The sequence below is a fragment of the Moschus berezovskii genome, chromosome 27, assembly GCF_049115385.1.
Source record: "Moschus berezovskii isolate FMDL1 chromosome 27, NW_MosBer_1.0, whole genome shotgun sequence".
Taxonomy (NCBI): domain Eukaryota; kingdom Metazoa; phylum Chordata; class Mammalia; order Artiodactyla; family Moschidae; genus Moschus; species Moschus berezovskii.
The window spans coordinates 9,240,955-9,267,960 of NC_142486.1; the positions used below are offsets into that span (position 1 = coordinate 9,240,955).

At 57.0% G+C, this 27,006-nt stretch overlaps 1 protein-coding gene across 5 annotated transcripts in view; it reads left to right on the top strand.

Annotated features, from left to right (window-relative positions):
* The first annotated feature begins 388 nt into the window (after positions 1-388).
* The window catches only part of GTF2IRD1 (GTF2I repeat domain containing 1), a 113,578-nt gene continuing 86,960 nt past the window's right edge, over positions 389-27,006 (top strand). For 4 of the 5 annotated variants that reach the window (XM_055410016.2, XM_055410021.2, XM_055410019.2 and 1 more), the window contains exon 1: positions 389-597. The gene's annotated coding sequence lies outside the window, so the exon portion shown is untranslated. Of the gene's footprint in view, positions 598-1,879; positions 3,316-27,006 lie in introns of those variants that run through there. The other variant, XM_055410017.2, reaches the window with a different exon arrangement.

Here is a 27,006-nt window from a genome sequence, read left to right on the forward strand (position 1 = left end):
CCTTGACCCTCCGGGCCCGGCTCCCGCGCTGGGGCGGGGGTGGGGGGGGCGTCTCCGGGGACGGGTCCCGGCTTTCTAATCCGCGCCGGCGGCGCGCAGCCAGGGGGCGCCGGGGCCGCCCCTCCCGCGGGCCCCGCTGGCGGCGGGCCCTGGGGCGGCGCGCGCTCGGGGCGCGCGGCTCGGGGCGGGGGCGCGGCGCTCCCCCCGCGGTGCCCAGGCCGGGGCGCGGGGCGGGCTAATCCCGTATGTAAATGGCAGCCAATGGAGGGTGGTGTTGCGCGGGGCTGGGATTAGGGCCGGGGCGAATGGCTGGCAATCTTACTGGGATTACAGAACAAAGAGCCTCCCTGCGCGCCCGCTCTCGGCTCGGCTCCCCGCGCCGCGCCCCGCCCTCCGCCGCAGCCCGCGCCGGGGGTGGGGGCCGCCGAGCGCCAGCCCCCCGGCCGGCCCGAGAGCCCCCGCCGCCGCCCGCGCCTCCCTCCGCCTCGCCTTCCCCCACTGCCCCGGATTAATTAGGGAGGCAGCGGCAGGAGGCTGCGTGCTGGCCGCGGGCCGGGCCGGGGCGCCGCCGGCAGGAGCGCTTGAGGATCCTCCGAGGTAGGAGAAACTTTTGCGGGCGCCGCGGCCCTCGCCCCCGCCCCCCCCACCCTCGGGGGCCGCCCTCCCCCCCAGGTGTCCCCGAATCTGGGTCCGGCTTTGGGGAGCCTCGGGAGGCACGTGACCGGGATTATAATTCGGGCCGGGGGCGGGGAGGCACGGCCGCCCCCACCTGCCGGGAGGGGCAGCCGGGAGCTGTCAGCGCCGCCGCCCCCGCCGCCCCCTCTCCCGGGCCCTTCCGGAGGTGGGGGGCCACCCCGCACGGGCAGCGGGCGCCCGCAGGCTGCTGCAGTTGGCGAATGAGGTCAGTCGTGCTCCCCGGGCGGCGGCGGGCGCCAATGTGGGAGCCGAGCGGGGCTGGGCAGGCCGCGGCCCCCGCCCCCCCAACTCCGCACACCTCCGCCTTGCTGGGGCCGGGCCGGTCTCCTGGCCAGTGCCCCCCAGCCCCACCCCGCTCGCAGGCTGAGTCCCACACAGCCAGTGCTGCCCCAACACAGTGGTTCCTGCTGGGCTCCCTGGGGAGGGGCGGGCTGGCCTGAGTGGTGGCCGCTGGGAAGGAGGCGCAGAGGATGGCAGTAGGGGTCACAAAGGTTTCAGAGGAGCAAGTTGGGGATGCCCTGCCAGTGGGTGGTCTCTGAGTTCCCGCAGATGGGTGGGGAGGCCCCTGGAGCTGGCCACGGAGTGCTCGGTGCCTCCCACCACCACCACCACCACCATCCTGAGTCTCTGGGAATGGACCTGGGTGCCCCAGCCTGTGGCCAGGAAGAGGGAAGGCTCCCTGGCCTGGGCCCAGGACTGAGGGGGACTATGCCTCTGAGAGTTCTGCCCTCCTGGCCTTGCTGGAGCGGGGCTCAAGCCCTGGACATCCGGCCCTGGGACCCAGGCTGCCAGGTCTAGACCTGAGGAGGGAGGCTCCCGGGTCCCGGTCACAGCCTGAGTGAGGGGGCCCGGCATGTTGGGGTCCCCTCGCCGGGTCGCGCATGGAGTATGCTGCTGGTGAAGTGGGCAGGCCCGGACACCTTCTCTGGGAGTAGGCATTTGCGGGGGCTCCTCTTCTTGCTCACGGCAGAAGGAAGGGGTGTCCGGAAGCCGCCCCGACCCCGCTGGCCCTCATCTCCCTTGTGTGTTTGGCTGCTCCCCGCTACTGACCCGGGGCCTCGGGACTGGGGAGGTGCCTCGGAGCAACCCATTTATTTCAGCAGCGTCATTCCCAAAGGGAAAGGGCATAAGCATCGATTATTTATTCAGAGTGAGAGGGAGGCATGGTGGCAGGCAGGCTGGTGGATGCTGGCAGGGAGGGGCCGGGCACAAGGGCAGCAAGGATGGGGGCATCAGGTCAGCAGCGGGGGTCCAGGAGGGTGGAAGTCACCCTCTGCCTTCTTCTGAACAGGGACCTGTGGACCAAGGGACAGGCTTGGCTGCAAGAGGACGGGATGTCAGAACCCCAACCTGCTTTGGGGATGTGGGAAGCTTCAGACCACACCCCATCCTGTAGCCTGCTCTGAGGGTGACCTAGAAAGTTGTGGCTCTGACTTAGAGGGTCCCAGAGAACCCCAGCGGAGGAGACGAGGGTGCCCGCTTGTTCAAAATGTGGGAGAACCTGGGGAGAAAGGTTGCAAAACTGGGTCTGGAAGATAGCACTGGAGGGGCAGACTTAACCTACTTAGGAGGACTGTTTTCTGGATGCCGGAGGAAGGGTCATGTATTTGCAAGTGTGCTTCATTTGTTCACTTCAGGCAGCCTCCGCGAGCTGCCAGTTGTCAGTATCTGACGCTTGCAATTAGTCGGGAAGGCAGACGTCATGATAGGGGTCCGGGAGGCACCTGTTTGTGCAGCCTCCCCGACTCCCCAACAGCCGGGGTGTCCCCAGATTGGTAATGGCCTGTTGTTGGAGACCACAGGTGATGTGGGTGACAGCTTGGGGCTCTCGTGTCCTCAGCCTGACCTTGGAACTGAAGACCGTATCTGCCGGTCCATCTTCATTCTGGGTTCTAGTTCGAGTCCTCTGGCTCTTCTTGGGCCCCCCACTGTCTCCTGGGACCACTCTTTGAAAACTACACCTTTCCTGAAAGGCCTTTGCTCCCTCAGGGCTTCTTCCCACCTGAGAGGGCTGGGCTTCCTTGAATGGCCCTCCCTGCTTAGGATGAAGGTGGGTAGGGGCTGTAGAATTTGCCTTTCTCCCCTCCTCTGTCAGGACTCAGCTGGCTGCCATGTCCTCGGGCTGGAAACCTGCCCAAGAACATCCCCAGGACTGGCCAAGGTGCTACCTCTGTGTCCCCATGACATCCTGTCCTTTACATGTCCCGGGTTGTACTGGGGATAGGACAGGGACCAAGGTTTGCTTTCAGTTCCATGGTGCCCCGGGTTCCATGGTGGTGTTGTTCAGTCGCTAAGTCGGTGTCCGACTCTGTGGCCCCATGGACTGCAGCACTGCTAAGCTCCCCTCTCCTCCACTGTCTCCTGGAGTTTGCTCAGATTCATGTGTGTTGAGTCAGTGACACTAACCATCTCATCCTCTGCCGCTCCCTTCTCTTTTTGCCTTCACTCTCTCCCAGCATCGGGGTGTTTTCCAGCGAGTTGGCTTTTCGCATCAGGTGACCGAAGTGTTGGAGCTCCAGGGCTGCTCCCCAGATAGTGAATGAATGAATGAAATCCTGCCCCAGGGTCTGAGTGGCTAAGCAGGCCCTCTCGTGCTGTTCCTGAAGTCCCGTCTCTGGGGTAGGTCCCCACAGTGGTAGGACCCCGAGGGTCTTTCCCTGAGCTTCCTGCCCCGCATCCTCTGGGAAGTTCCTCCCCCATCACCCCAGACGGGAGCCTGGGGCTCTGCTCCCCGAGTGTCAGCGTCCATGTAGTTTCCTCTCGGTCCGTGCCATCTGTGGGCATCTCTCTTTTTGATGCCTGGCAACCAGGGACACAGCCACATTTCTTGGGACAGACCAGCAGTGTGCGCCCAGCTCCAGGGGCCCTGTGGATGCCTCAGGGGGCACCGGGAACAGGACCTGCAGGGTTAATTCACTAGTCCTGGCGAGCAGAGTAGGACCGGGAACCTAGGGCTCAGGATCTCCTGGGGGTGTGTGTGGGGCCCGTGAAATACAAACCCTTGTGGAGACGGGAAGGTGGAAGGGTTGTTTTCTGTGGGAGGGGTGAAGGAGATGGACCTGGTCAGAAAACAGGCAGGTCACCCCGTTGGTGACAGGATGACAAGAGAGACTCTGGGTGTAAGTGTAGAGTTGTCCAGGTGAGTCCCAAGGGGAGCCAGCTTCGATGGGCACCCAGGTTCCTCACTGGCAGGGATGTCTGGTTGGGACCATCTCACTGGGGTCAATAGTTTGTCATTTCAAGTGTTTTTTTTGCATTTGTGGTTTTCCCACATAGCTTGTAGGATCTTAGTTTCCTGACCAGGGATCCAACCCTTACCCTTTGCATTGGAAGCCCAGAGTCTTAACCACTGGACCTCCAGGGAATTCCTGATTAGTTTGTCATTTCAACTGCAGTGCTATGGGTTATGTCCGATGACAGCAAAGGGGCTCAGAGCCCTGGTGGAGGATGGCGTCCAGGGCACCGCCCTTCTTCACTTTGGAGTGAGTTAGGTGTCCTGAATGAGCTGGGGGAGGCTGTGCTTTGTCCAGACGCTGGCTGGGGGTGACTGCTGGGGGTGTGTCAGGCAGGGAACAAAACTCTCATTCCAGACACCCTTCCTCTTGGTCCCGAGCTGGGCCTGGCTGCCCCAGAGCTATTTGTGTGCCCACCTGTCTCCCTCCTTCAGGACCACCTGCTCCGGGTGACCCGATTTAGCCAGTTAAAATAGGGACGTCCAGTTAAATTTGGATTTCGGTTAACTGACGGATAATGCAGTATGGGGGTTATGTGCGTCCATACTAAATCACTTCAGTCATGTCTGAGTGTTTGTGACCCTATGGATCGTAGCCTGCCAGGCTCCTCTTGTCCATGGGATTCTCCAGGCAAGAATACTGGAGTGGGTTGCCATGCCCTCCTCCAGGGTATCTTCCCCACCCAGGGATCGAACTTGTGTCTCTTATATCTCCTACAGTGGCGCCTCCTGGGAAGCCCGTGGGGATTATCAGTGACACTACAGATTTGCTTGTTTAGCTGAAGTGTAGGCTGAACTGGCGGTCTTGTGTTTTATCTGGTAACTCTCCCCCTGCAGCTTCTGGGCAGTGAGTTGATTGGGGTCGCAGGGACTCAGGTGTGGTTGGGGCCTCGGTTGGGGTCAGGATTCAACCTGAGGCTCCGGGGATGGTCTTGAGTGAGACTGAATCAGGTCATGCTGTTTGTGATTTCCTCAGTTCTCCAGTCTGGGGTTCAAGGGTCCAGATCTTCTAGACCTGGGTGGTGTGTGTGTTGGGGGTGGGCTCAGGGACCCCCAGTCTGGCACAGAATCTTCTGTGCCACTGTGGTCCATGCTGCTGCTGCTAAGTCGCTTCAGTCGTGTCCGACTCTGTGCGACCCCATAGACGGCAGCCCACAAGGCTTCTCTGTCCCCAGGATTCTCTAGGCAAGAACACTGGAATGAGTTGCCGTTTCCTTCTCCAGAACTGTGGTCCATACAGGGTATTAAGAGGAGTTCCCTGTGTAACACGGGGACTCTGCTGAGTGTTACAGGGCAGCCTAGATGGGAGGGGAGTTTGAGAAAGAATGGACGCACCTCTGAGTATGGCTGAATCACTTCACTGTACACCGAGGCTAACTCGGCATTGTTAATCAACATCGACCCTGTGGACATGAGTTTGAGCAAGCTCTGGGAGGTGGTGAAGGACAGGGAAGCCTGGCGTGCTGCAGTCCATGGGGGTTGTGAAGAGCTGGACACGACTTAGGGACTGAACAACAACAACTCCGATATAAAATAAGAAGTTTGAAATAAGAGTTTGTTGGGAGGAGCAGGAACTTGCTGGGGACACCCTATCAGACACCAAATTAGGATTTGTGGTCCCAAGATTCACGGAGCCAACCCCAGCACTGGGGGGCTGTTTCTCTGATGCTCCCCCATCGAGGCTGGGGATCCTGTCTCTGGGGGGGCTCCCGCAACCAGTCTGGGCTGTGTGCTCATACATGAGATGGCAGTGATGCCCCCCCTTCTGCTGAAGAGCTTGGTGGTACATGCTGGGGGCTCTCCAGTGAGGTAGGTGGGTCACCCCAGTGCAGGTCCGAAGTGGAGATGGGTTGGGAAGCTGGAGGTGAGAGGCCCCAGCCTGAGGGATTGGGGTCCTGGACAGCTTGTAGGTGCCCGGTCAGGCTATGTGGCTGGGGGAGGAGGGCCAGCTCTGAGCTGGGGACAACCAGGGCCATGTCCCTCCCTGGCCTGCAGCTGGAAGAGACCCTCCAGGCTGCTTCTCTCATGGAGGCTTGGGCAGGGCCAGGCCTGCTTGCTGGTGGGGTCTCAAGGTACATTTTCTGACGGCTGGCAAAACTACTACCATATGGGGTGTGTGTATCTGTCCATCCATTCATCGGTCCCTCCACAGGCTGGTGAGAAGCTTGCACAAGCATATGTCTCAGGTCCTGGCATCCAGCCCCAGGCTGGCACACAGGAAGGGCTCACCCCATGTGTTGCCATATATATTGTCGAGGGGTGAGGAATAGCTGGGGAAAGGCCCAGGTCTCAAGTGTGCCGTCCAAGGAGCTCGACCAGTGTCTGCATTCATATAGCCCAGCCCCTGTCAAGACATGGAACATTCCATTACCTGCCAAAAGTCCCCTCAAGCCTGTACACAGTCAGCCCGCTCCTTTTCCCCAGCCCCTGGCAACCGCTGGTCAGATTTCTGTCTGTACAGCTTTGCTTTATCTCCAGTGCATCACATATACGCCATCCCACAGTATGCAGCCTGTGTCTAGCTTTTTTCACTCTGCATGATGCCTGGTCCGGGCACCCGGAACTGGTCCTTTTGGTGACTGAGTAGTATTCCACAGCACGGCTGTAGCACAGAGCCCTGCTGCTCTTGTGATGGAGATCAGGCCCTCCCAGCTTGCTGAGCCCTTACCTGGCTCGGGGCTGCCCAGCGGAAGGCGTGCCTTTTCCATAATGTTCACAGAGGTACCCCATCCGTGTCCCCACCCCCACTGAGAGCCGACCCTGAGCCAGGATTGCCACACCTCTCTGTCCGCAGAGCTGGAATTTCATCCTCCGTTTCTGGTGACTTGCATGGACGGGAGGCTCCTGATGAAATTACACCTGCCTGCGGCTGCCCTCAGGGCTGCGGTCCACCTGCCCGAAGTGCAGCTGGGCTCCAGGAACAGCGGATGCTCTGGGTGGGGGCAGAGGGCGGGCCTGGAGGGATGGGGGCTGTCCGTACCCGGTGGTGTCTCCGCCATCTCCGCGTGCCCCCTCCCCAGGGAGCCTGGGAGTCCCTGGCCGTGAGTCCCTGGTCTCCACTTCTGTGGCTGTGTAGTTTGGGATGCACATTCTGTGTTTTCCTGAAACAAGGGGGTAGGGAAGGAGGGCAAACAGGAGCATGATTTAGGGTCAAGCAGCGGGGCTGTGCAGGAGACCCCGGTTTGATTCCTGGGTCGAGAGGATCCCCTGAAGAAGGGATAGGCTACCCACTCCAGTATTCTTGGGGTTCCCTGGTGGCTCAGCTGATAAAGAATCTGCCTGCAATGCGGGAGACCTGGGTTCGATCCCTGGGTTGGGAAGATCTGGAAGAGGGGAAGGCTACCCACTTCAGTATTCTGGCCTGGAGAATTCCACAGGCTGTATAGTCCATGGGGTTGCAAAGAGTCGGACACGACTGAGCGGCTTTCACTTTCAACGGGGCTGTGTGACCTCCAGGGAGTTACACTGTCTCTGCTTTGGCGTGGTCATCTATGAACAAGAGAACAGCACGTGGTTTCCAGGGCGAGTGTGAGATTCCTGGGCCCCACAAGCCCCTGGACTTCCCCAGAGCCCTGGAGAGCACAAGACCCCATCCAGGGGACAGAGGTGGGGACATGTGGGCCTCCAGTGCCCAGTGTCTGCCTCTGCACTGGTGCCACTTCTGTTTGAGTTACCTGTTGAAAAGTTTGAAAAATTCAGTTTCAAAAAATTGAAATTGCTCAGTCGCATCAGGTTCTTTGGGACCCCATGGACTGCCCGTCAGGCTTCTCTGTCCATGGGATTCTCCAGGCAAGGATACTGGAGTGGGTTGCTATTTCCTCTTCCAGGAGATCTTCCCGACCCAGGAGAAGAGTTACCTGTCAGGGCCCTAAATAAAACTTGGTTGACAAACAGCTGAGGTCCACGGCTGGCTGTGGCCGCTCTCCTGAATGCTCGCGTGGGCAGCAGCACTGAGAATTTGGTTGGTCACAGACTAGTCAGGCCGATTCCAGGTCTGCTGCCTGCCCACTGTGCGTGACTTGGACGGCTGCCTAACCGGCCGAGCCTCAGTTTGTCCCTCTAGGAAATGGACACAGCTCTGCCTGTGGGCTCATGAATGGCAGTGCCTGAGTGAAATAAGTACCCAGTAGGAGCTTGGGGGTGCCCCAGTGGTCATGGCTTCCTAAGGGAAGGGAGCACCGTGGGTGACAGCAGCATGAGATTTGGAGGTTTTAACCTTATTTCTTGTGAGGAGGTCATGGACTTTTCCTGATAAGCCGGCTGTCCCCGCCTTTCCACCATTGCCCCCTCCCCCATGTCCTCAAAGGCCAGAGGCACCCTTGGGCTGTACTTGGTGGAGGGCCTGTGGGGAAGGGCTCTCAGGTGCCCCTGGGTGGCTCCCTGGAGCAGGCAGGACCCCTGCCCGCCCGCCCAGCCAGCCAGCTCCAAGGTGGTCCTTTCGGGTTCCAAGGGGGTCTTGTGACGAGGCCGGCTGGTGTTTCATGTTGATCCAGGAGCTGGTTTTTCAGGTGTGGCTGCTTTCAGCAGAGAGGCCCAGCTTGGGAGAGGTAGGGCCTTTGGGAGGGAGCTGGTTGCCCCTGTTCTCCATGTGTACCTGGCTTCCAGCTGGGGGTGCAGCCCTCCGGGCAGGTGAGCTAACTACATCTTCCCTCTGATCCTGGTCCACCGCCCACCTGCCTGGGGCCAGTCACTGCCCGAGACACTCCGTTCTCAGCCTATCCAGGAGAGAGATGCTCTTGGTTGCCCTGGGTGGGAGACCAGTGCCGCTCCCTGGGGGTGGACTCCTTTCGCTATGCCAGAGCTTCCCCACTTTCCAGCAGGGTGCCTTTGAAACCAGACAGGCAAGAGTTTGAGTCCCACTTCTACCACCAGCCAGCTGTGTGGCTTCAGACAAGTGACTTTACCTCTCTCAGCCTCATCTGAACAAAGGAGTGTGGTTACCCCTGCATGGCAGGGTTCTAGGGAGGATCTGCGTGTTCAGTTGGGGGAAGCTGGTCCTCATCCCAGAGAAGAATGTTTTCTCCACTTGGTCAGATGCTGGTCCCAGAGGCTGGCCCTTGGAGAGCCTCAGGCCTGCCCCGAGAGGAGCTGGACACCACTGTCCTGTTCTTCTCTTAACTACTGTGCTCACAGAGCGTGGGTGGTACAGTGCCTGAGTTTGTGCAAGCTGGGAAAAGCCCAGAGGCCGAAGTGCTTAGTCCCTGCGGCCTGTCTGCTCCTCAGCCCCTTGGAGTGGGTGATCAGGCTTCCCATATGCCAAACCCTGCCTTGGTGCCAGGCTGCCCAGGGGTATGGGCCCTGTGGCTGGGTTTTGGAGACGCATCTATTCCCCAGCTTGCTGAGGGCAGCCTGCAGGAGGTGACTGGAGGGTGGCTGGGGTTCTGACCCAGGAGTAGGCTGGGGTGGGCATCAGGGGCGGGGAGTGAGCATGTAAGAGAGGGTCTAGAAACGGGAAGTGGGACTCCAGATGTGGCAAGACCTTCCACGGGGACCCGCGGGACCTCATTTCAGGTCCAGGCAAGGACCTTCATCTGATTGCCTCCCTCCCTGCCAGGCCCTGCCTCTTTCTGTGATAGCCATGCTGAGCTTCATCATTTTCTAGAACATATTGCATTCCAGCTTGCTTCCCAGTGTGCTGTTGCTTCTCCTTGGAACACATTTTTCTGCTGCCCGTCCATCTCTCTGGGCTCATTCTTGCAGGTCTCAGCTTGGATGTCACCTCCCTCTGGAAGCCCTCCCTGATAACCTCCTCCCAGGTCTGTGTTAGGTGCCCCTGCCGCCTAGCCTTCCTTACTTGCTGTGTTCCAGCTGCCCTTGTACTTGTCTGTCCTCCTCCAAGAGGTTGGGGCCATGCTGCCTTGTCCCTCTGCACCTCTGCCCCCAGTTCCCCCTGCTTGACACAGCGAGTGTCCTGTACCAACTTGTTAAGTGAATTAGAAACAAGCTGGGTGCTGGGACATCGGGGCAGGGCCTTGGAAGGGCAAGGGACTTTTCCACCCTTCGATCACAACTCTCACTGGTCCACCCCACTTCCCCAGTTGCTGCCTCTTCCGAGGGTGATGGTGGTGGGGGTGGTGGGGGGCACCTTGTCTCCCTGGGCTGGGGCTGGGTGCAGCCCAGTTTGGGGGGGTTCCCCCCTCCGTGAAGGGCAGGTGGTGTGTGTGGAGAGCGCACAAGTGTGAAGCCTCAGAACAGTTAATCCCCTGGGCTATTTAGACACACGCTTTTGTGCGTGCATGTGTGTGCGCGTGTGTGCACGGCTGTGCGGTGATCCAGAGGCTGCCGCTGGTGACCGTGCCCAGTAACTTGACGATTGGCTGAATCCTGACCACCAGCCATGGACACCGACTGCCAAGTGTGTGGGGCCCCCTCTAGTCCTGGCGGGTGGCACAGGGGACAGAACATCAGTTAGGAGCATGTTTGGCCTGGTGGGTGGCACAGGGGACAGAACATCAGTTAGGAGCATGTTTGGCTCCACATCATAGAAGACCCGAGTGTAGAGGCATAAACCCCCAAAGGAGGGATTTGGGACTTCCCTGGTGCTCCAGTGGCTAAGACTCCACGCTCCCAGTGCAGGGGGCCCAGGTTCGATCCCTGATCATGGAACCTGATCCCGTATGCCGCAGTGAAGGTTGGAGATCTCATGTCTTGCAGCCACGATCTGGTGCAGTCAGATAAATAGATAAAAATAAATAGTTTTTTTTAAAAATGAGTTTATGTACTCTCTCCCCAGGAAAAAGCCTGTAGGTTGGTCCTCAGAGCCTTGAGTAGGGGCACAGCTGTGCCTTCGGGGACTTTGTTCTTTTCTTCTCTAGCATTGTTGGGTTTTTCTTTTAGTTGATTTGAAAATTATTTCTTTTAACACGTCCACTTCAGGACTTCTTGGTGGTCTGGTAGGTAAAGACTCTGAGCTTCTAGTGCAGGGGGCACCGGTTTGATCCCTGCTCAGGGAACTCAGAGCCCACATGCCACATGGCATAGCTGGTAAACAGTAAAATGTACACTTCAGTGTGTTTTCGTGTATTCCCAAAGTTGTGCAGTGTTCACCACGGTTGAATTTGAGAGCATTTCATCACCCAAAAAAGAAGTCCCGACACATTAAGTAGACGCACACACAGAGACACTCATATACACACACCCATCCCCTGGTAGCTGGTTGGGGTCTGTCTGTCAGGATGGCTGATGTGACTGCTGCCCAGGGCTGGGGCCCAGGGTTTCTGTGGGGGTCTCCCTGCCACCTCCCTCAGGCACCCTTCTCCACTCCTCAGCCTCCTGGATCAGTGGGGTACCTAGGTGTATGTTGACCTCTTTTCCTTTTCAGATGGGGAAACTGAGACCCAGAGCTGGGAAGACACAAGGCTAAGGTCCCAGAGTTACAAAAATCAGGATCTGAAACCACATCTCACGAGCCTCGGTCTGGGGCTCCCTGCCCCGCTGCAGGTGCCTGGGAGCCTCCCCTGGCTGCCTGATCCAGGAGGCTGGGTGGGCGCTTGGAAGCAGAACAGCTGGTGGGAGGTTTGGGAGCAGACCACGGTGAATCGGGGGCGATAGAGGGGTGAGAGTGATCAGGGCTTTGGAAACACCCCCATTTGAGAGGAGAGTCCCCAGTGGGACACGGTGACTGTAGATTCTGCCTGGAGGCAAGAGGCTGCTCAGTAAGTTGATGCAATGGACTGTAGGCTGATGAGCCCTGGGACCAGGCAGGAGAGAGGGGCTCCGGTTTCTGCCCTATGGGAGCCCGTGGCGTCACCTCAGGGAACCCTCAAGCCTCATTACGTGCCTAGGTATACCCCAGGAGAGGCAGTCCTTGGGGTCTGTAGGGTGGGGCTTATGAACTGGAAGAACCGCCTGCACGAGAGCCCCCTGGAGCCCGGGGTGGGGGGTGGGGTGTTGGGGGTGGTGAGGCTCCCGGCGGGGAGGACCCAATCTTGGTGATGCGGGCCCTGCATTTATCTGGTGTGATGTTGAGTCGCTGCCTGTGTGGGCCATGCTCATCCTCATGGCGCCGCTCAGCACTCTGGGGGTAGTGGGCAGGTGGGTGTGGCATCGAGCTGGCTCACGTCCAGGTGCCCGCCGCCCACCTCGGGGAGCCAGTTCAGAGCTATGTCAGCCCCACCAGGAGGGTTCTCTGCAGGCCTTGGTGGGGAGGGTGGGACCTGGGAGCCCAGTGGGAGGGGACATACAGTTCCAGGGGCACCATCTGGGACGCTGACCTGCCCCTCTGCGGGGACTGGAGAGGAGTGGTTTTCTCGTGCCAGGCTCCAGACAGGTTGCTTTTTGAGTGTGAACCAGTGCCTCCTTGCTCTCTTTTCTTGGCTTGGCATCTACTGCTTCAGACATGAGGGTGCAGACTGGGTGACCCAGAGCCTGGGGACCACGTGGAGGGCTGGCAACTCCTAGAATTCTCTGCTTTCTCCATCCCCCCCAACATCCTGGAAGCCCCGTGACCTTGGCAGCATCCTCTGCCCTGTTTTTGGCTCAGAAGATGACATCTCTATATCTCTGGGGTCCCTTCTGGTGGTCAGGACCCCCAACAACTCCGGGAAGCCCACCCTGGGCCGCCCTGTGACCCTAGAAAGGAGGCCCAGCCCCTGTCCCGAAGCCCCTTGCTCTCTGAAGGGAGGCAGAAAAGACAGTTTGGAATATTGAACCCTGGGGGAACCACTCAGCCCTTTCTGCAAGCATCTACACACGTCACTGGGCAGTGAGCCGTGCTTGGGGGCGCTGCTTAGGGGAAGGGTTGGTGGCGGGGGAGTCAGGCGCGTGTTTGCCCCTCTGACAGGCTTTGCTTTGAAGTCGGCCCCTAAGTCTTCCTGCTGTGTGCCCTCGGGCAAGTTACTCAGCCTTTCTGAGCATCCCTGTCCTCATCTGTCAGATGGGGAGAGTTTGTGCTTGGAGGATGGCTGTGGGGAACTGAAAGAAAGGTGCTGACAGCTCAGCACTGGGTGGTCACACATGGTTGCCAGTGATGATGGCTGTAATGTGACTCAGGTTTCGTGGAGTTCAGCCAGACCCAAGGCCGAGGTGGGATTTGGACAGAACAGCTCCGTAGGGGCCTGGCTCTTAACCTCCCACCACTGCTCTGTGAGGGGGGGAAGGAATAGGGTGCTGTGGCACCCTTACCACATGGCACCCTTTACCTGGCAGGGGGAGACTGAGGCCCAGAGGGGGAGAGCAGGTTGCCCAGCATCACTTTCCTGGTGGGTGGTGGAGCCTCAGCTGCCCCAGATCTCCCAGGGGTTGGACCCCTGCACGCTCCTGAGACCACTGGCTGATGGGGGTCTGCCCATCAGCAGTGATCAGGACCTAAGGAGGGGATGGTGTGACCTGGGCTGGGTGCCCCCAGGCTCTCCCTGACTCTGGGGTTGGGCGAGGACAGGCACGGGTCACTATTGAGTCACATCACCTGGCTGCAGCTTGAGGGGAGTCCTGGGCTGTCCCTGGTGGATCGGGGTAGCCAGGCTCACCTCACCTTCCCTGAGTGAGGGTAGAGGTGGGGGCGACGAGTTTGGAGAAGGAAGTGGTGTCTGCTTGAGTCTGAGTATACCCAGGAGGGCCAGGGAGAGGAGCCAGAAGGAGTCTGGGAGCCCTGGCTCTCGCTGGCTTGTGTGATGGAGGGCAGGTCACCTACACGCTGGGCCTCAGCCATCCAGCATAGGGTGGACCATGGATCCCGCCTCCCTGCCAGGGTGCTGGGGCCTCAGACGTGATGGTGTGTGAAAGCCGTGGCTAGAGAACGGTGATGGGTATGCACCGATGTGTTGGGGTCAGTGAGCATCCAGCCACAAAATGCCTGTCACCCCCCTGGGGACCTGGTTATTCCCAGATGGCTCAGTGGTAAAGAATCCACAGGAGACACAAGAGACGTGGATTTGATCTCTGAGTATTCTTGCCTGGAGAATCTCATGGACAGAGGAGCCTGGCGGGCTACATTCCATGGGGTTACAAAGAGTTAGACACGACTAAGTGAGCAACCCCTGATCCCGTAGGGGCAGAGAATCCACCACAACACCCCTGTGTCTCCGTCTTGTTTGGTGGCTTTCCTCATCTAGAGCACACAGTGGTACTTAAATAATTGTGAAAGGAATGGATGGGACTTGGGACATTGGCAGCGTCGGCTGAGACGTGTTTATGCATGTAGACAGCGGGTGTGTGTACACACGCTGGGGAGCTGGCAGGTACAGTTAAACGGACATCTGGATGGCAGTCACCTCCACTCACGTCAGGGTCACCATTTATAACCTTTGGCTTCTCTTTCTGCACCTGGAAGCTCTGGGCTGGGAACGGGGCCTGATCCATCCCAGTTCTGGGTCCCGCTCACAGCAGGTGCCATGAAGATACTGTGCAGTTAGAGTCCCAGGGCTTCCCGGGTGGCTCAGTGGTAAGGAAGCCGCCTGCCAATATAGGAGCCGTGGCTTCGATCCCTGGGTCGGGAAGATCCCCCGGAGAAGGAAATGGCAACCCACTCCAGTATTCTTGCCTGAGAAATCCTACAGACAGAGGAGCCTGGTGGGCTACAGTCCACGGGGTCGCAAAGAGCAGGGCACGACTGAGAACACCCGTGTCAGTCAGAATCCCGCGGTATCCTTTCAGTGGATGAGAGGCTCAGGAGAGTGGAGAGGACTGGGCCTGGGGGAGCCCCCGGAATGGGGAGCCAACAAGAAAGGGTCCTGGGGGCGGGGTGTAGTGTCAGGCTTTAAAAGAGCATGAACAGGGACTTCCCTGCTGGTAAGCTTCCAGTGAACGGGCCCTGAGTTCAAACCCTGGTCTGAGAACTGGATCCTGCATGCCACAGCTAAGAGTTGGTGGTGGTGGTGGTTGAGTCGCTAAGTTGTGACCAACTCTTGTGACCCCATGGACTGTAGCCCACCAGGCTCCTCTGTCCATGGGATTCATGTTGCAACGAAGATTGAAGATCCCACATGCCACGACTAAGATGCGGTGCAGCCAAATGAAATATTTTTTTAAAATAAGTAAAGTAAAGGAGCAAGGGGTGATGGGGCTGGAGAGCATCCAAGTTGGGGGGTTTGAGGGCTGTGGACAGGCCAGCAGTGAGGAGCGGGTGACTCTGGTGGGTGCTCTGGGGCAGATCGGAGCAGGTATAGAGGGCAGATGGCCGGGCAGGGCACTGCTGCACCTTCCCTCTGGCCCTGAGAACTTCACGCCCAAGGACTCGCCTTCCTGATAGGGAAACTGAGGCTCAGGGAGGGGGGTGGTGCCCAGGTTCCACTTCAGGGTGTCATCAAGAGTTAGAAGCCAGGTTCCTTCCCTGGGACCTTAGCCCTCCACCCCTGCTGGCTCAGAGGTCAGGGCAGTGGGTGGAGTGGGAACCATAAACAGGAGGAAGGAGGGAGCCGGCGGGCAGGGCCAGGTTGCCAGTGGAGGGTGGGAGCCTGGGTGCCAGCCCAGCGCCTGGGGGATTAGCTCACCCACAAGTGATTAGCATTTTTTTTTTTTTGGCCCTGTCTTTTCCTGACAAGAGAAGGCCTGAGGCTCCTCGTCCACATCCTTCTGAGAAGTCCTGTTTACGTCTGGCGAGGGGGCTCTTGGGAGACGCGGTCGCCGCGGGGGCTGGCACCACCCCAGTGCTGGCTTCTCCCCACTGTCTCCTGATACCCAGCCCCCCAGCTGTACACATGCCCGAGAACCAGTGCAGACGGTACACAGCTGAGCTGCCCAGGGGCAGCTGAGTGCCAGGCCTTCATTTCCCTCCCAGGCTCCCCCTGCCCCGCCCAGCGCTTAGGGAACAGAAGGGTCCTTGTGCTGCCCGTCAGGAGCCCCAGGTGAGCTCACCTGGACTTGATGAGACAGGTGATGTCGGGAGACAGCCGCTCAGCAGGTGACGTCAGCATGAAGTCGTCACCATCGTCCCGGCCACTTTGAAGAGCCTGAATGGTCTCCAGGCTCGAGCCAGACACTTTCGCATCTTATTTCACACGTGGTCCCCATGATGCTAAGACCAGCGGGTTCGGGGGTGCCGTTTTGCTCAGGGGGAAACGGACATGGAGAGTTTGGGTGCCCAGTGGGAGCCGCAGGCCAGTGATAGCGGGGCGGATGCCGGATCCCAGCCTTGGTGCACCCTAAAGCCCAGGCATTTCCCCCGCGTCCTGACACTGAGAGGGGCAGACGGCACAGTGTGGGGACTCAGGCCAGCTGGCCAGATGCACATGGGACGGGGTTGGACGTGCCGGGGGAGGGCCTCGGATGCCAAGGGTGGCAGAGTTTGGCTCAGCCTGGTTTTTGCCTTTCCCTCACTCTCAGACTTCTGCTTCCTTTTAGCAACTCATTCATCCACCCAGCAAGTATTATGAACTGCCTGCTGTGGTTCCGGGGGACAGCCGTGGGCAAACCAAAATCCCCTCCTCGGGACTTCCCCGGCAGTCCAGTGACTAAGACTCCGTGCTCCCAAGGCAGGGGACCCAGGTTCGATCCCTGGTCAGGAAACTAGATCTCACATGCCGCATCTAAAGACCCTGCCTTCTTCAACTAAACAGATCCTCCGTGCCTCAGCAAACATCCCACATGCCAGAACTAAGAACTGGTGCAGCCAAATATTAAAAAAATTCCCTCCCCACGTGTGCATGTCCTGTTTGGAAGACTGGCGAAACCACCGCTTTCTCCACCTCCCCGGCTGGCCTTCCAGTCCAGCCTCCACCAGCTTGCACACACCTTCCTGTTCAATGGAATGAAGCGGCTGTGGGATCGGGACACTTCATTGTCCTGGATTGGTGGAGGGCTTGGCATAAAGGTTCTTCTGTCTGGTTCGTGAACTTAGAGGGTTTGGGGTCCATCTGGAAGGACCCAGGAGGCTCGGTTCCCAGCACAGACTGTGTGTTTCCTTCCAGCCACACTGGTTCTGTCTGGGTTGCTGCTGCTGTCTTGTTGCTCAGTCGTGTCTGACTCTTTGGAACCCTGTGGACTGTAGCCCACCAGGCTCCTCTGTCCATGGGATTCTCCAGGCAAGAATACTAGAGTGGGTTGCCATGCCCTCCTCCACGGGATCTTCCCGACCTAGGGATCAAACCCGCTTCTCGAGTCTCCTGCTTAGCAGGTGGATTCTTTACCAGTAAGCTACCTGGGAAGCCTCTGTCTCGCTGTTAACTGAGCCTTGAGAGTCCTTTCCTTCCCTTTGGGTCACCTGGTTCTGGGTAATCTCATCCTAAAGAAGGAAGCTCTGGGAGTTCCCTAGTGGTCCAGTGGCTAAGACTCCTCACTCCCAATGCAGGGGGCTGGGGTTCGATCCTTGGTCAGGGAACTAGATCCCACATGCCTCAACTAAGATCCTGCATGCTGTGACTAAAAATCCCACATGCTTCAACTGAAAGATCTCACATGCCTCAACTTAAGATCCTGCATGCTGCAACTAAGACCCACAGCCAAATAAATTAAGAAAATAAAGAATGAAGCCCTTTTGAGCCCACCCCACTTTCCGTACCTCCTTTCTCAAATGGACCCCACAGCCTCCTCCTGCTTCCACTCAGCTCTTTGCCTCCACTCCCCTCAGCCCACCCATTTGCTGTTCCTCTAGGCTCCTTGCCCAGCCCCCTGACCTCTGCCCTCTGCCCTGCTCCCCTCCCCTGACTCTCTGACTCTCTCTAGTCCCAGGTTTCCCTGATTTCTCCCACTGTGTTCTCCCACGCACGCCAGTCCACGCACCTATCCCGTATGAGATCTTGTCCCTCCTGCCCAGGGCTCCCTGTCAAGCCCTGATCAGCCCTGGGTTACAGTCATCCCTGGGGACCCCAGGCCTGCCCTCTCGGCCTCCTGTCGAGCCTTTTCCTTCTGTTCCCTGCTCAGCTGGGGGCACCGTCATCCACTCCATCAGCAGGATCAGAAACCCGGGAGTCAATCCAGGTGCCTCCTCCTTAGGCTTCCTCAGCCCCACCGCCAACCCCAACCACTCAGTTGTGGCGCTCTGCCTGGCTTGCTGGTCAAATCAAATCCATCCACTTCTTCGCCAACCCCCCCCCCATCTCAGTCCCGCACTGTTGCAGAAGCTTGACAGCTGTCACTTCCCCATCTCTGGTCTTGCCCCCTAAAGTTCATCTGCCAGGACCCCCTAAGCTTCCCAACCCATCGGTAGTTCCCATGCCTTGGAGCCGGATCCGCAGCCCATGGTGCCCGTCCGTGGAACTTAAGAACTGGGCTGCACAGCAGGTGAGCGAGCGAAGCCTCGTCTGCTGCTCCCCATCACTTGCCTTTCCGCCTGACCATCCTCACCCCCATCTGTAGAAAAATTGTCTTCCACGAAACCGTGCCAAAAAGGCTGGGCACCGCTGCCCTAAAGGATGATGACCTTCTGAGGTCCTGTCAGATCCCAGCGGCCGCGCCCATGTCGTCACCCACCGCTTCCTGCCCTGCCCTGGATGTTCCAGCCATAGGGAGCCTGGCTGGTTCCCCACCCCATCCACTGCTCTGCTCGGGCTCGACTGCGGCCGAGACACGTGGGCCGCCCGGGCTGGTGGTTGGGTTTCCCGGGCAGCGGGTAATTTGGCTCTCCTTCAAACAGTCCTGCCGTGTTTGCTCAGCATTTGATTCCAAGGAGGTGGGCCCAGCAGGGGGCAGGGCAGTGGTCCCCCTGTTGATGAACAGTGCCTGGGCAGCGCTGTCCTGGCTCTGCCCCTCCCCTGCAAACCCCTGCTCCCCTGTGACAGGACCCTGCACTCAGTTTGGATGTCACCTCCTCCAAGGAGCCTTCCCTGATTCCACCTCCTGCCATCCCGTGCTTCTTGCATATCACTCATTTTTACCTTTGATGAAAATATAATTTACTTACAGTAAAATGCATAAATCTTAAGTATCCAGTGTGATGAATTTTCACCTGTGTATGTGTGTTAGTCACTCAGTCACGTTCTACTCTTTCCAACCCCATGGACGGTAGCCCACCAGGCTCCTCTGGCCATGGAATTCTCCAGGCAAGAATATTGGAGTGGGCTGCCATTCCCTTCTCCAGTACCCCATGTAACCAGCACTCAAATCAAGAAGTGTTATCCTCTTTCAGTCTCTTCTTTCTGAACCTATTTTAACTGTCCTTTCAACTCCCAGCCTGGGACTCTCTTCCAGAGCAGGAGCGCCTGCTGTCTGTCTCTCTGCTCTGTGGAAGGAAGTGTGATGGTTCTGGTGTGTGTGTGTGCATGGTCACATACCCACATGCGTGATCATGCTTTAGCGGTGGAGCGGGGCAGGGACTGTGGCCGTGGGAACCTGTGCGTTTAGAGCCTGGCCCTGCTGCAAGGCCAGATGCCCCATCCTTGGCTGGGAGAGGGCCCGATTCTGCTCCCCGGCCTGGGGCCTCCGCAGGGAGCCACTGCCCCGCCCGGAGAGGCCCCTACCGGCTGGCAGCCTGGAGATTAGTCTCCAAGGCCACAAGGCCAGTTGCCATAGGCACGCGGGCCCGAGTCAGGATCGCGATTGCTCATCCTGGTCACGCAGGCAGTGGCCGCCCCTGCCTGCCCGCCAGGAGCCGGAGCCGGGCTTTAAATAACGAAGTGGAAACCTGACCCTGGGGAGCTGTCTGCCCACGAGAGCCCGGCCTCCCCTCCTGCTGGGGCAGGCCCGAGGGTGACCCAGACACTCGGCGCTGCCAACAGCACCCGCCCCGTCTCCTCCAGGGCACAGCCTGGGTTTGAGGGTTTCCCTTCCTTGTTTTAGCGCCCAGAGCGCAGGCATGGCCCTAGCCTGGCCCTGGGGGCCCCCATCTGAGGAGAGAACACCATCATGAGCCCCCTCCCCCACCTGGGAGGGGTAAAGCCCTGCCTTCCAGGACCCAGGGCTCATCGGAGATGGGGCTTCGCAGGGCCAGGCTCCATCTCCTCCTCCAGGAACGGGGAAGGCCTTTGTGGTTTTCCCAGGAAGAGGCATGATGCAGTGTGTCCCTGAGTCTGCCCTTTGCCCTGGCCTGGTCTGCTTTCCTGTGCTAGGCATGGGGCGGCAAGTGGGTTGGTTATTTAAAAAAAAAAAACACCGTTTTTTTAAGAATGTGGTTTCTGTTACTTCTTTCCAAATGGCAAAAAAGTAGTACTCCTCATCTCAGACCACAAAACTGCAGAACAGTAGAGGGGCGAAAGGCATTTGTTGATGCCACCCTTGGAGATAAAACGTCTGGAGCCTCCATCGAGGCTTTTCCATGAGGTCGGCTGTCTGCACGAAGCTGGTTTCAGCCCCCGTGGGACACTTAGGTTGCCTGCCATTTCTCGTTCTTGTGTGCTGATGTGTTTCTTTACGGAGGTCCAACCTGCTTGGGTGAAACATCTCTGTACATAAATCTTTGTGTTTTGCATAATTTTCTCAGGATACATTGATAGGGAATTCCCTGATGGTCCAGGGGTTAGAACTGTGAGCTTTCACTGTCGAGCCTGGGTTCAATCCCTGGTCAGGGAGACAGGTTCCTACAAGCTGTGTGGCCAGGAAAAAAAAAAGCCTCAATTGAGAAAAGGACCGGGTCAAAGGATTGTTGTTCACTCTCTCAATTGTGCCTGACACTGGGACCCTGTGGACTGCTGCACACCAGGCTTCCCTGTCCTTCACCATCTCCCTGAGCTTGCTCAAACTTGCGTCCATCAAGTCGGTGATGCCATCCCACCATCCCATCCTGTGTCGTCCGCTTCTCCTCCTGCCCTCAGTCTTTCCCAGCATCAGGGTCTTTTCCAGTGAGTCGGCTTTTTGAATCTGGTGGCCAGAGTCTTGGAGCTTCATCCTCCGCATCAGTCCTTCCAGCGAATACTCAGGGTTGGATCAAAGGGTGGCAACTCGGTTAAATCTCTGGAGACTTATCAGGACAACTTTCTTTCTTTCTGGGTCTTTTCTTGAGGTGTTTAAGAAATTATGTTTATTTGGGGCTGTGCTGGGTCCTCGTTGCTGCCCGTGGGCTTTCTCTAGTCGTGGTGTGTGGGCCTCTCACCATAGTGACCCCCTGTTGCGGACCAGAGGCTCCAGGGCGTGGGCTCCAGTAGTTGCGGCACCCTCGGCGTGTGGACTCTTCCCGGACCAGGGATTGAACCCGTGTCCTCTGCATTGGCAGGCGGATTCTTAATCACTGAACCACCAGGGAAGTCCAAGACAACTTTGCTGTGTAAGTGGGGATCCCAAATCTGTCTTTTTAAAAACTTATTATTAAGGGGAAAAATAAAAGCTATTTATAAATCAGCAGCTCGATGACTTTTAGAAACCACGTCACCCAGATAACAAGCCAGATCAAGCTCAGCACATTCCCAGCCCCCCCAGAAGGCTCTGTCCTGCCCTCTTCCGTCTTTCCCCTCGCCCCACCTCCCTGCCAACACGACCACCATCCTGACCTGTAACATCGGAGTTCAGCCTGTGTTTGAAACGAACGTAAATGGGCTCCTACAGCCCTGTCTTTCTCGCCTGGATCCTTTCATCATATTGGAGAGATTTCAGCCTGGCATGGCCAGTGGCTGTGGTTAGTTCTTAGGTCTGATGTCTTTTTCAACAGACCAGGCACCAGAGAGAACGCAGTGAAGGCAAGTGTGTGGGCAGAAAGCTGAAAACAGGATACCGTCTGAATTATTGACTGTTTTCAAAGACATAAAGTGTGTTTCCATGAAGACCTTGCTCGGATGAATAGGACGGACTCTGCTACCAGTGCGGCACTGAAACTCATGGAAGAGCATGCCGTGCTCTGGGGCAACTGTGCACGGGGTGTGCAGGGATCGAGGTATACTCTGTGGCCTCTGGATCTTGGTTTCCCCAGAAATACCTGGGGGTGGTAGGATGAGAGTCCATCCCGCCCTGAACGCTAGGACTCTATACACGGAGACACTAAAAGTGCTTTTCTTAAGAGGGTGAAGTTTGTTCCTGCGATCCTGTTTACCAGCTTGCTTCACTTTCTAAAACAAATATTTATTTGTCCGCACCGGGTCTTAGTTGCACAAGAGATCTTCAATCTTCACTTGGCTGCGCAGGATCTAGTTCCCTGACCAGGCATCAAACCCAGGCCCCCTGTATTGGGAACGTGAAGTCTTAGCCGCTGGACCACCGGGGAAGTCCCACTTGCTTCACTTTCTGCATAAAGCGGACGTGAACGGTCCTTGGTCTCTGCCCTCGTTACCCCCAGGCCTGGTGACTTGACGGAAGGATCTTTGCAGGTGGTGCCCATCTGTTCTTTACAAGCATCCACAGACCCGAGTCTCTAAGAGGCCTTGGTAAGTGGGCAGCTTTCACTTGAAAACCCCCAGGGATGGGGAACCCCTGGGCCCACCATTTGGGAATAGCCCTCCCCATGGGGAAGCATTTCCCGTGTAGAGTCAAAGCCTGTGTCCCTGTACCCTCTGCCAGAGTGATGTCAGGGCACCTGGACTAGTGTGGGGCTTCAGGAGCCAGTCACGGAGCCAAGGGCTGGGGGGATGATGGGCGTCACCAGGCCTGCGTCATGGGCCCCCTTGCTAGGGCTCGGTAAATGGCAGCCGCTGCTGTTAATGTTATGACTTTTTTCTTAGTTGAGGAGATGTGTGTGTGTGTGTGTTTTGGCTTCACCGGGGTGTGTGTGTGTGTGTGTTTGGTGTGTGTGCGTGTGTTTGGTGTGTGTGTGTGTGTGTGTGTTTTGGCTTCACCGGGTCTTATTTGTGGCACGTTTATCTTTAGTTGTATCTTGCAAACTCTCTGTTGCAGCATGTGGGATCTAGTTCCTTGACCAGGAATTGAACCTGGGCCTGCTGCATTGGGAGCAAGGTTTGGGGAGGTGAAATAACTTACTTCCTGCAAGGCAGGGCTTTTCTCTCCTGGAACAGTGCCTGGCACCAGGGCTTTCTAAAAGTTATTGGGGGACTTCCCTGATGGTCCAGTGGTTGAGAATATGCCTTGCAGTGCAGAGGACGCTGGCTTGATCCCTTGTCAGATCCCACGTGCCTCGGGGCAACTAAAGCCACACATCCCAACTGGAGAAGCCACCCACGCCCAATGAAGAGCTTGCCCGCAGCCAAAGAAACAAAAGGATTAATGGATGGATTTATTTTCATTGCTTTATATCCCACCTTATTTCAGAAGTGATTTGAAAGACTGATGAACATAAACTATATAGGAAAATGGTAGAAAGAAGACAGTACCCCAAGAGTTGTGTCCTAACGCGGAAGCAGAAGTGAACCTGAATTTGATGAAAATGCATCCCATGGAATCCGTTTCCGTTAGCATTGGGATCGGTTGTAGGTAATCTGATAAACAGAGACTTGAGAAGTGAGGGGGTTGGTTTTCTCCTGTAATGAGGAGTCTGGAGGCCGGTGGCCCAGCCCTGGGCGGCCTTCTGCGACTTCAGGGAGAGCAGTGCCTTCCCGGCCCTGGCTCTTCCATCTTAGGTGGTGGCTTTGGTCATCCTGGTGTCAAAGGAGTGCGGGCCACCAGGCAGCAGGGGAACAGCCAGTGCCTGCTCCGTGGGCAGGAGAGAAGAGCATTGAGTGAGGGCTGAGTGAGCCGGCTACACCAGTGGCCCCAGAACCCTAGATTCTTTCTGTGGGTTAATCACCAAATGGGATGGCCACTCTCTAGTTGCCAGTTGGAAAGGGAGTGTTGGTCTGTTATAAAATAGACCAGGAGACAAGAACAAATGGGTGAATTTTGGGGGGAGCTGTGATTTGTAGGATCTTAGTTCCTCAACTGGGACTTGAACCTGGGGTCCCAGCAGTGAAAGTACCAAGTCCTAACCACTGGACTGCCAGAGAATTCAGTGGGTGATTTTTTTTTTTTTTTTACAACTGATAAAGGTTGATTGGGCAATCCCACAGACAGAGGAAGGAGCCTGGCAGGCTACAGTCCATGGGGTCAGAAAGAGTCAGGCACGACTTACCGACTAAACAACAAAAAGTAAAGGTTGACTTAACTAGGATGCTTTTAGCTGCAAGGAAGAGAAACTTCCGCTGAACACAGCTTACGAAACACAGACTTTTATCATCCAGCTTGAAGCCCGGAGGTGGTGGATCCTGAGTCACGGGGGTCCTGGTTTTCCTACCAGTAAACTCTGCCGTCCTCTGCGTGATGGCTCCACCTCCTGGGTGGCTCCCCTCGTGGTCCTCAGGTGGCTGTCATGGTTGGAGGTGTCCCTTTCAGACCATCCAGACATCCTCACTTCAGTCCCTTTCTAAGAGCAGGGGAAACTTTGCTACATGCCTCATGTCTCAGTGGCCAGAAGTGGGTTCTGTGCTTCTCCTTAAACCAGTCCCAGGAGAGGGATTGGGATTGGCTTGATCTAAGCCTCAGAGCATCACCAAAGTTCCCTGCCCTGGGCACCTGCCTTTAGCCGGCAGGACCCAGTGGGCACTCTCTTAGCAGGGAGGCGGGAAAGGACCAGGGGTCAGAGGTGGGATTGGGATTCAGGTATCTCAGCCAGAAGTCTGGGTTGGACATCCCGGTGGTCCAGTGGTTAGGAATCCGCCTGCCAATGCAGTGGACATGGGTTCCATCTCTACTCTTAGAAGATCCCACGTGCCACAGGGCACCTAAGCCCGTGCACCTCAACTTGGAAGCCCGCGCTCTAGAGTCTGCAAGCCACAACTACTGAAGCCCATGCTCTGCAACAGGAGAAGCCACTGCGATGAGAAGCCCGCACACCGCAAGGAAGAGTAGCCCCCGCTCACTACAACTAGTGAAAGCCCGCGTGTAGCTGTGAAGACCCGGTGCAGCCATAAATAAATACAATTAATTGAAATTTTAAAATCTGGACTGTCTTTCATAGTACAGCAGCCACTGTAAGACCCCCTGCTCCAGCTGCCTGAGCCGAGCCAGCCTGGGCAGACGGTTGTGGAAGTCAGGGCCGTGGCCTCTTGTTCTCTGCCAGCTGCAGCAATGGGTGGGCAGTGGGGAGGGGGCGAGAACTCAGGGCCCCGGGTAATTCCTTCCCCACTGGGGAGCCCCTGGGACAGGATATGCAGTGGAGGGTAGGGCTGCTGGGCGGTAGGGGAGGGGAAGGATGCCCCCCCACACCTCAGGAAGGGAGAAAATACTTTTTGTTTGTTCTCTCAAGCTTCTTTTTCAAGAAACACAGGCATATGGCAGCGGATGGTGCGGGGGCCGTGTTTGGGTGGTGTATCTGCTCTTGCCTTTGCCTTTTGTGTGGTGATAGTATTTTTTTTTCCCACGGGCTCTAGTGCCCAGCTGGTACATCGGGCAGTGAGACTTCAGTCAGGTGCTCCCCGGCATCCGGAAGAATTTTAGCTCTTCGCAGCAGTGGCTTCTGGCGTTTCCCATAGGGAAGGGATGGGAGAAGTTTCCAGCAAACCCAGGTCTGAGCTTTGTAGAGGTCTGAGCTGAGGCATGTGTGTCCAGGAGGTCAAGGATGGGTGCCAGCATTTGTGAGGGGGACGCGGTGGCTCAGTGGTAAAGAAGCTGCCTGTAACGCAGGAGACGCGGGTTCAGTCCCTTAGTTGGGAAGATCCCCTGGAGAAGGGAATGGCAACCCACTCCGGTGTTCTTGCCTGGAGAATCCCATGGACAGAGGAGCCTGGCGGGCTACAGCCCATGGGGTTGCAAAGAGTCAGTCGCGTCCAACTCTTTGCAACTAACACACACTTCCCTGATAGCTCAGTTGGTAAAGAATCTGCCTGCAATGCAGGAGACCCCAGTTGGATTCCTGGGTTGGGAAGATCCGCTGGAGAAGGGATAGGGTACCCACTCTAGTATTCTTGGGCTTCCCTGGTGGCTCAGCTGGTAAAGAATCTGCCTGCAATGCGGGAGACCTGGGTTCGATCCCTGGGTTGGGAAGATCCCCTGGAGAAGGGAAAGACAATCCACTCCGGTATTCTGGCCTGGGGAATCCCATGGACTACAGTCCATGGGGTTGCAAAGAGTCAGACACGACTGAGTGACTATCCCTTTCATGGTGAGTGAAGGGTCCTGGACTCATTCCAGAGGCTCCTATGATGGATTACTATAAACTTGGTGCCTTGAAACAACCCAAATATATTCTCCAACTGTTTGGGAGAACAGAACCGAATCAGCACCACTGGGCTGAAACCCGTGCTCCCTTTAGCGGCTCTCGGGGAGTGTCTGTTACTTGCCTTCTGGTTTCTGGTGGCTGCTGGCGTGCCATGGCTTGTGGCCGCATCACTCTGGTCGTCAAGGCCATCATCTTCCCATCTCTCTCTGCTTTATCTTCATGTGACCGTCTGTGTGTGCCACACCTCCTTAAGTCTCCTTATTGAGATGCATGGGGACTTACCTGGTGGTCCAGTGGCTGAGACGCCGCGCTGCCAGTGCAGGGGGCCTGGGTTTGATCCCTGGTCAGGGAACTAGATCCCACATGCTTCAACTAAGAGTTTGAGTGCTGCAACTGTAAGATCTAAGGGCTTCCCTGGTGGCTCAGACAGTGAGGAATCCTTCTACAATGCAGGAGACCCGGGTTCCATCCCTTGGTTGGGAAGCTCCCCTGGAGAAGGGAATGGCTTCCCACTCCAGTATTCTTACTCGGAGAATCCCATGGACAGAGGAGCCTGGGGGGCTACGGTCAAGGGGGTCACAAAGAGTCGGACATGACTGAGCAGCTTTAACTATAAACTGTCCTCCATGTCCGAACTAAAAACAAAAAGATCCTTCATGCTGCAACTAAGCTCCAGAGCAGCCAAATTAAATTTAAAAGTAAATATTTTTTAAATGAATTTAAAAAAAAGTTTACATGTGATGGCATTTAGGGCCCACCCAGATAATCCAGGATAATCCCTGCATCTCAAGGTCATTAACTTAATCATATCTGCAAAAGTGATTTTTCCATACAAGGTGACATTTCAGGCTTCAGACATGACTGTTTTGGGGACCTCCCACAGGTCCTTAAGGGCAGATTTGAGCAGCCATTCTTATAGAAGGGCTCTCTGGTAATATATTTCAACTCGGAAGAAGGAGGGGGTGGGAATTCCCAGCAACCTCACTTCTCTTCCCAGCTCAGCTCTGCCCCGCACTGGAGTGGCCTTGCCCGCATGCCTGTGAACATTCTAAGTATGTATGCAAGTTCTGTTCATTCTCCCAAACAGCTGCCCCCTGGGGATGCACCTCCACCTTCATACTCTGCTCTCAGGTGTATCAGTTACCTGTCACTGCATAACAAATAGCCCCAAACTTAGCAATATCAAACAACAGTCATT